Here is an 8,892-nt window from a genome sequence, read left to right as displayed (position 1 = left end):
TGACTCAAATCCTAACAAATTGTAGAGGTAAAATGACATAGCAAAGGAAGGTAAAAGAAAAAATAAAATGCAATAAAGCTTGCTATTATATGTAAATGTTGGTTAAATTTTGGTTTGTTTTACACAAAATTCCAAAAATTGGAGTTATAAATTTCGGAAATATATTTTTTATTTCCTTTAAATCCTCTGAAAACTTCCCTTTGCCTACAAGTCTCAATCTTTTTTTAGAATTGACTTTTTTCTTTGTAAACTAATCTAAATGACCAAGCATTCCTAGTAAGACGCATCATTTCAATTTCAAAATGACACTAAAAATGGTAAAATCATTGCCATGCCGGTACGAGTTTACTCAAGTAGAATGTTGCCAAGCCATGTTTAATTCACTCTTTCATGGTGTACACCATCGCCTTTATAAATTTGAAATTTGATGATGCGAAGGTCATCCATGAGAGTAAAGACCTGCTTTTTAGCCTTTAAAATTATCTTTGATGGTGTTTTTAGAAATTATTTATGGTATAAAAAATGTTCTTGAAAATTTTTTTTGAATATTTCATAAATTATAAAAAATATTTTTAAAATATTAAAAAATATTTATGGTGAATTTTGGAGAGAAGTGATTCACTCAATAATACTTTTAGGGAAATCACTTTTCTCGAAAGCACTTCGAATTGAAATACTGTTTGATAGTATTTTTAGAAAATATTTATAGCATAAAAAATGTTTTTTAAAAAAATGTTTTTAAGAAAAATTAAGACATGCAAAATTTTAAAATTTTCAAAAATTACTTCTAGCATTTCATAACACTTGACAAGTAATTATTTTAAAAAACATGCATTTAGAAAAAAAAATTACTAAAAATACTTTGAATATAAACACTATCAAACACATTATTAGGTGATTGGTCAAATCAAGCATATATCAAACTCGTATTAGCTTTTCATGATGAGTAAACTAACAATGTTTGCTAATTATTGTTGAAAACAATTTTATGTTCTTCATAACAAAAAAGAAATAAGAAAATATATTTAATAACCAAAAAACTGTTTTTTGTTTTTTATTTTTAAAAACAAAAAACATCATCTTTTCAAACAACATTTTTTTTTATTTTTAATTATTTTCACTTGTTTTATAAAAGTTATTTTAAAAAATAATTATACGAATATAGAAAATGATTAAAAATAAAGTATTAAATATAGAAGTTATTTTTAAAACATATTTAAAAACATTAAAGAGTTATTTCATACGGAAATAAACTTCTTTATATTTTCTTATTCTAAAATATAGGAATATTTAGTAGAATGGGATAATTTCAAATCTACAAGTTAGTTAAAAGATTATTCAAAAAAAAATCTAAAAATAAAATTATATTTTGAAAATTAAACATATATTTCCCATAATAATTCAAAAATATATATTTTTTTACTAATATTGAGTTGCATGTGGAGTATGAATTTTGTGTTCTACACATCAAACACCATAAGGATTTCACAAATAATCGTTGAAAATTTCTAGCAACATAAAGATATAATAGTATTATTTCCTTGGATGAATTCATTAAAATTCATATTACATGGGTCACCAACATATGATGCCAAATAATATTTTATATTTAACTGTTTAGTAGGTCATTTATAATAGCATTTAATATGCTCCATCACTTTTTTTAAAAAGAGAATTCCATAATTCCAAGCCGCATATCACTTATAGATCTCGTTGGGGCTCCTTTTTAGCCAATTGATCAAATTAACCACTAGTTTTCTTATCATAGTAGGCAAACGTGTTTCCTGAATTTGTTTATATTGTGAACAAAAGATATCCAATGAATATGCCAAAAAGCTTGGTACAAATTAGAACTGACCATGACACTACAAGTTGGTTTAGAAATAGGAAATGGTCCATTATTAAAAGTTATACCTAACACCATAAAAACTAAAGTATAAAAGAAATATATATAAATTTTAATTTTATGCTGAATATTTTTACTCAGCAAAACTTAATAAAAAGCGTATTGATCAATCTCAACAATTAAAACATTCTTGCAATTATTAATATTTTTCACAAAAAAATCAATCAATCCAAAAAAGAATTGAATTGAACAAAAACTCATCCATTCATTCATGTTCAAGTTCAAGTAGATAAGAATCAAAGCCCAAAGTAGGACGATGGAAGTGGAAGCATTTGCCTCATCTTTTTTCATTTAACATGGCTAAGAGCATTACTTTTCCACATGCATGGTGTAAGACAAGTCCCCCACTTTTGGAGATGTCATCAATGATTAATCATGAGAGGGTTCTTAAATTTTTCCTAAATGTAAAAGAAGAAGATAGTGTATTATTATTATTATTATTATTATTATTATTATTATTATTATTATTATTATTATTGTTATTTAATGCATTTATTAAAATTCATATTAGATGGGTCGCCAACATATGGTGTCAATAATTTTTTATATTTAATACATATGACCACGATTAATGATTTCTAATCATTATTTAGTAAAAAAAAAATATTAATAAAAATGATGATAAAATATTTTAGAAAAAATCTCTAACAAATATACAGTTGAATATTTTAAATAATTTTTTAAAATAGATTTTTATGTTAAAGACAAGATATCACCCCCCCCCCCCCCCCCTCCCCCCCATATTAATAAAAATGATGATAAAATATTTTAGAAAAAATCTCTAACAAATATACAGTTGAATATTTTAAATAATTTTTTAAAATAGATTTTTATGTTAAAGACAAGATATCACCCCCCCCCCCCCCCCCCCCCCCCCCCCTATTTGGTTTGTAAAATTTTCTTAATGAAAAATAGCATGATATACAACAATATTTAAAAATAAATAAATTATTCAACATAAAAAAAATGGAATATTTTGAATTAGCCATTTTTAAGGATAAATTTCAAAATGGCAATAAATATAAATTTTTAATGATTATTCAATTTATTGTAAAATGTTTATTATTATTCAAAATTGAATTTGTTATTTTTAATTAAATTGCTCAAAAATAAAATTTCATTTAAGAAAAAAATTGATATGATTTCATCTCCAACCATATCTTTAAAAAACATATAGCACATATATAATTTGTTGTAGCATTATGGGGATGCATAATATCAAAATCCTAAACTTTTACTCTGTATCACAACATGCCTTCGATTTAAATTTAAAGACGGGTATCATGTACGAAAAAATGAAATAAAAAATTGGATGTTAACGTAATTATATACACTTAACACCAATACTAGAAATTTTGGATTTTAGTTTAATATGTAAGAAAATGCTAGAAATTATATGTCCAATTGAATTAATTTGAAATTTAGACGAACCCTTTATTATTAATAATAATTAGTACTCCATGAGCATTTTTTTGTTAAAAAAATGTTAATTTATTAAGACTACGTGAAGCAATCTTTTAAATATATTAGAGCATAATTTTAAACAAAATTTGAAAGAGACATTTTCTCTAGCTTTCATGTTATTATAAATGTGTGAATTCATATATTTATGGGTTTAATTACTTTTTTTCTCATCAATATATGAGAATAAGAGAAAAACTTTTAATTAAAAAAATATGAGGAGAAGTGGGAGGTTGCATGTTGCATGTTGCCTTGGTGACATGAAAGCCAAAGTGTCTAAATCGAAAAATGAAATTATATTTTGAGAATTAAACATATATTTTCCATAATAATCCAAATAACTATTTTTTTTTAGTTTTTGAGATATTTGTAAATGTTGAAAATCATTGAGTTGCATGTGGTATATAATTTTTTTTTTTTTTGTTCTATACATCAAACTCCATGAGGATTAAACTTTCTCTTACTTTGAAGACTTTCAATCTACTTTAATTTAGACATGACTCTTGTCTTTGCAAATTAATCTACATAATTTACTAAGTAGCACTAAACATTTCATTTCTCTCCTAACCTATCACTAGGAGAAGCACTATCTCGTGTGTAGGTGACACTACACTTGCATACAAGTCTCGCATTTATGGTCATTCTGAAATTCATACTACCTTATAATTGGTGGAAAATAGTAAAAAAAAAAAAAAAAAGGAAGAAAAAAAAACTAAGTTACATAAAAGATAGATAATTATAAAGTTTTAAGTTACACATATAAGAAGGAAACACAACAAAAGAACTTGTCCTTTTTGTTTCCTTGGTCACCAAATAAGAAAACTACATGCATTATTTATATATAAAATAGGGACATGACATAATGACATACCCTTTATTATAAGCACATGAGTAGATTCTATTTTACTTAATGCGATATCCCAGAGACATAGCATAATTGATGAGAGATTCCATCTCCTCGGAGTTGATTTTTCCGTCCCCATTAGTATCTGCATGGAAGAGTGAAAGATGAGCTCTCAGATTGGGGATTATTGAGCCTAGCTCTCCATATGCTGTTGCAAGCTCCTCCAAGCTTAGACTACCATCACCATTAGCATCATGATTTTTGAAAATCTGTTGTACCTTTTCCCTAGAGATAGGTATGGTTACACTCTTGTGAATATGGAAGTGAATGGGAAACATAGAAAACATGTTATCAGATGTAAAAGATGCGGAGGTTGGTTTATGGAAAATCAAGAAAAAACTTCAACTCTTATACTATAATCACAAGAGTATTCAAACATATATATAGAGGTGCCTTTGTCTTTACTTGTGGACGAGAATGTGATTCCAACTTATCCTCATGGATCAAAATTCTAACATGGAAAGGTTTGAACTTGAGATTAATGCATTGAAATTGCACCTTAATATTAACGTTTCTATGGATCCTATTATAAGATTGTATGCAAAAGTCATCATGCTGATTAAAAAAGGAATAAGAATCTATGTCCTTTTATATCATTTTTCCCTTAAATTACTGTAGTATAACACAAATTAAGTTGCCTAAAAATATATAAGAAACAAAACCTTTTTCTAATCATTCCGTGAGGTATTTCTAATCCTTGAATGAAAAATGTCTCTCTTTCCACTTTATAACCATTTTGTTAGGGTTCAAGAGGCTATCGAAAGAGGGAAAATTTTTTTTCCATTTTTCTCTTAGCGCCTTCATCTTTGGAAATGGCAGAAGAAGATGTTGCAAGTAACATAGAATTGTTTACTGGGGTATTTTATTCCACAATCAGTGTCGACCTGGTTAATACAGTTTATGATAGCATTTAATGTGACCAGTACTCAACATCTTTTCTCAGTCAAAATATTCAGTGAAAGCTCCTTTCAAATTTAAAAAGAGATGCTTTCTCCAAGGTGGGTCTGTCGCTTATAGAAGTGCAAGTGAATAAAAACAAGAATATTTTTTTAAATCAAATATGCATGGACCTCTGATTTTCTTGTCGTGGTGAGTCAAGGTGACAAGAAGATTGATACAAGCTGGGGTCAATCACTCATTAGAAGGCAGCCCTTATAAACCCAACCACTAAAGCATAAAAGAAATATGTGTAAATGATATGTTGCCCCTTTTAACCTAGAAATTAATTTTATTAAAAAAACAATACATTTATCAATCATAACTTCGAGGGTCTCCATCAATGGATGGATTGGATAGAGTCATTGATTCTTGTGCATTTTGGATAAGAGTCATAAGAATAAGAAGAAAAGGTAGGTGGAACCCATTTACCCCTTCTCTTTTTTCTTCTAACATGGCTAAGAGCATATTTTCTACTTTCATGGTGGGAGAACGAGTCCTCTACTTTTGAAAATGCCTCAGAATATATAGAACATGGGAAAATGGTGGAGTTGTGTTTGATTTGTGTTGGAAAAATCACTACACCCAAATGTAAGAAAAATAAATTACAACACTCAATCCAAACATAAAAATTAAAATAAAATAAAGAAGACAAAATATTTACATGATTCAATATAACCCCCACGTCATGAAGGATGGTCAAAACTTAAGAACAAAATATACTCTCAAATTATTAAAATTGCAAGAAATCAAGTCTACGTGGATGAACAAAAATCCACCCTTTGATTCTTTTGGATTTGGATGTTGAGAGGATTGGGGAATTGGAACTCTTTTTCTCATCGAGCATAATAAGTACCACTTGCTCCTTTTTTGAAAGATGCCATAAAGGGTTATTTTCTTTTGAAGCTTGACGTTTGAAAGAAAAGTTTTTACTCCTTCACTTGAAAATTGAATAAAAATGTGATATGTAATTTATAATTGATAAATTGCATATACAATGAAAAATATTTGTTATTTAAAATATTTCTCAAATACGTGGTAGAGGTGCATAAAATTTAACAATCTGACACCAATTTGATGGCTTAACTAGAGAAAAACACAAAATGCGTCAAGGAAAAAATCATAATTCCAAGGCTAATCAAAGCTCTTAATTCCAAGGCCTATAAAGTTGTCAACTCCACAAAAAAAAAAAAAAAAAAAAAAAAAAAAAAAAAAAAGAGGTGAAAAAGTAAGAAATGTCATAAAAAACAGAAAACTCTATAAATAACTCAATAAGTCCTCCTTCATTAAAGTTTCTTTATGTTAACAAAACTTAAACTCTCTCTTGTATCTTTTATGACATATTCAGATAATGATTCATAATTTTTATGTTTATCCATTACTTTCTAACTTTTTTTTTATTAAAATATTAAATCACTGGAACTTGTAATTAAATTTGTTACACAATAATAAGAATAAGCAATTAAAAAAAAAAAACAAAATAATAATATACAGATTTACATAATAAAAAAAACCCTAAACCAGAAAAACCATGGGCAAATGAGAAGAAAATCCATATCAAAAGAGGGTTGTGAGCGAGAAAATTATGAGCAGTTATAATAGAAATATAATCATCATAACTCTATACACGTGTTCATACATACATACATATTGTTGCATCGCAAATTTTTCGAATCAGACCAAATAGAATTCAGGTCACCAAACTCTAACAGACTTATAGTATCATGTTAAAAGAAAATTCGAGAGAAACGCTCTATCTTGCCTACTTGTTTGCATCTATGTCAACCAGTAAATGTGGGTGGGCTGTTCTTCACTTCTCGATATCTAGACGTGTAAACGGGTTGGGCCGGTCCAGGCCTAGGGCCTCTTATCTTGAGTTCGAGTCTGTCCCAGGCGGGCCATAGGCCCAAGTATTTATTAGTTGAATAATAATCTTTTAAGAATATCACGCTCACTTGTTGGGTTTTTTATGGCCTTTAATTGCTTGGGCTGGGGCTCTAACGTGCCAGGCTTAGACGCGGGCCGAGTTGACCTGAAATCTTGGACAGGCCTAAGCTGGGTATTATTTAAGCCCACGCGGATTGATAAAGAAACCATGAATGAGGAGACCAGGGCTTGCAAAGCCTCGACCTCAGAAACTGAACTCCACTCTAAGAACTAAATGATATTTTGCCATTTCAAAAAGAATTACTGGTTCTCTCTTAAACTTCTCCCCTCTCCTGATCTATTCTTATGCATATTATAGCAAGAAAATCACAGCTCATGATTTCAATCTACAATCTAAAAATTAAAATAGATTTTGTGAATTAGACATTTGTCAGAATAATTCAAACAATTGTCGTAGCAGTTGAGAATTTGTAAATGTCCAAAATTCTTCAATTCTGCAGGATAGAGTTCGGTTTGTTCTACATATCAAACTTGTTCATTGGAGGTTATAACCAGGAGACAACTGTTGATTTTTTTAATTCTTTTTTTCCTTTTTTTAGCAGTTTATGTCTTTCATTTAATTTCATTCCAACACTCTCTCCAAGAGGATTTCAATCCGGTCCACTCGTAACAACATCATTTTGTTTATTTACCAACTAATTAGAATCTATGTCTAAAGCCAACATCACTTTCTCTATATTGTTTGTGGCTTATAAAAAGTTAATATAAAAATCAGAAAAGTATAAAAACTCTATTCTAATTTATCTAAAAATTGTTTCATATTTAATAAAAAAATTATAATGCCAATATTATTTTTAAATAATAATTAAAATAAAAAACAAAAATTTATTTTAAAACGAAATAAAAGTGTTTTTGATAGTAATCCTAAAATATATTTTTAGTCTTTTTAATAATTAAAATAATTTATCTTTAAAGTATTAATAAATATTAAAAATATTTCTTAAAACCATGCAAAACCACTTAAAAAATGATCGGAATGTCCAGTGGGAGCAAAAGGGAGCCTTGATCAAGGGTTGGGACACTTTTGGACCAAAGCCCTAGCCTCTCTCATTGACATGTGGCATCTTTTACCGTGAATCGTTCGTTCCATAGTTGAAAACACAAACTTTTTCATGCTAGTGCCCTTTTCAGCCAGTTCATGAACCCAAATATGCAATGACCCATAATTTGTTTTTCTTCCTCTCACGGAAAGAATTTTAGGCCGGTGCCATGAACCAAAAAAGGTTGGACCGACTTGGAATCCTTCACATGGCCACGAGTAGCTCAAAAATGGCGATTCATTGTTGAAATGCATGGCTCTGCATCACTCCGCTTTAGAGCGACAGACATCTCTTATGATGATATTCTTACAAGATGGTAGGATTAAATAGATAGATATGGTTAGACAAATATCCTTTACGATATATTCAACTATGGCAGTTCAAATACCAGTACACTTCAGTGACATATACCTACCAGGTCAAATTGCATATATGCTTCGGGATAAAAAGTGGGCCCATGTGGAACCCAGTCACCGCATCCTTTCTTGTAGGTCACACTAGTTTTACCACTTGTATGGTTGGAATTCCTTTGCTTTAGCGTATATAATCAACGATTCTGATATATATAATGCCTGAATATTATCACATGATTTTGTCTCCTGCAGACCACTCTCTCGTGGGACATGCTCAACTTGAATTGAGAAGTTAACTTTTCCTTAATTAATCGTGTTTGGTCGTTGGGAAATTTTATGAAAAAT

This window comes from Vitis riparia, chromosome 18 (assembly GCF_004353265.1).
Source record: "Vitis riparia cultivar Riparia Gloire de Montpellier isolate 1030 chromosome 18, EGFV_Vit.rip_1.0, whole genome shotgun sequence".
Classification (NCBI taxonomy): Eukaryota; Viridiplantae; Streptophyta; class Magnoliopsida; order Vitales; family Vitaceae; genus Vitis; species Vitis riparia.
The sequence above is the reverse complement of the archived record's forward strand: the minus strand, read 5'-3'. Positions refer to the sequence as shown.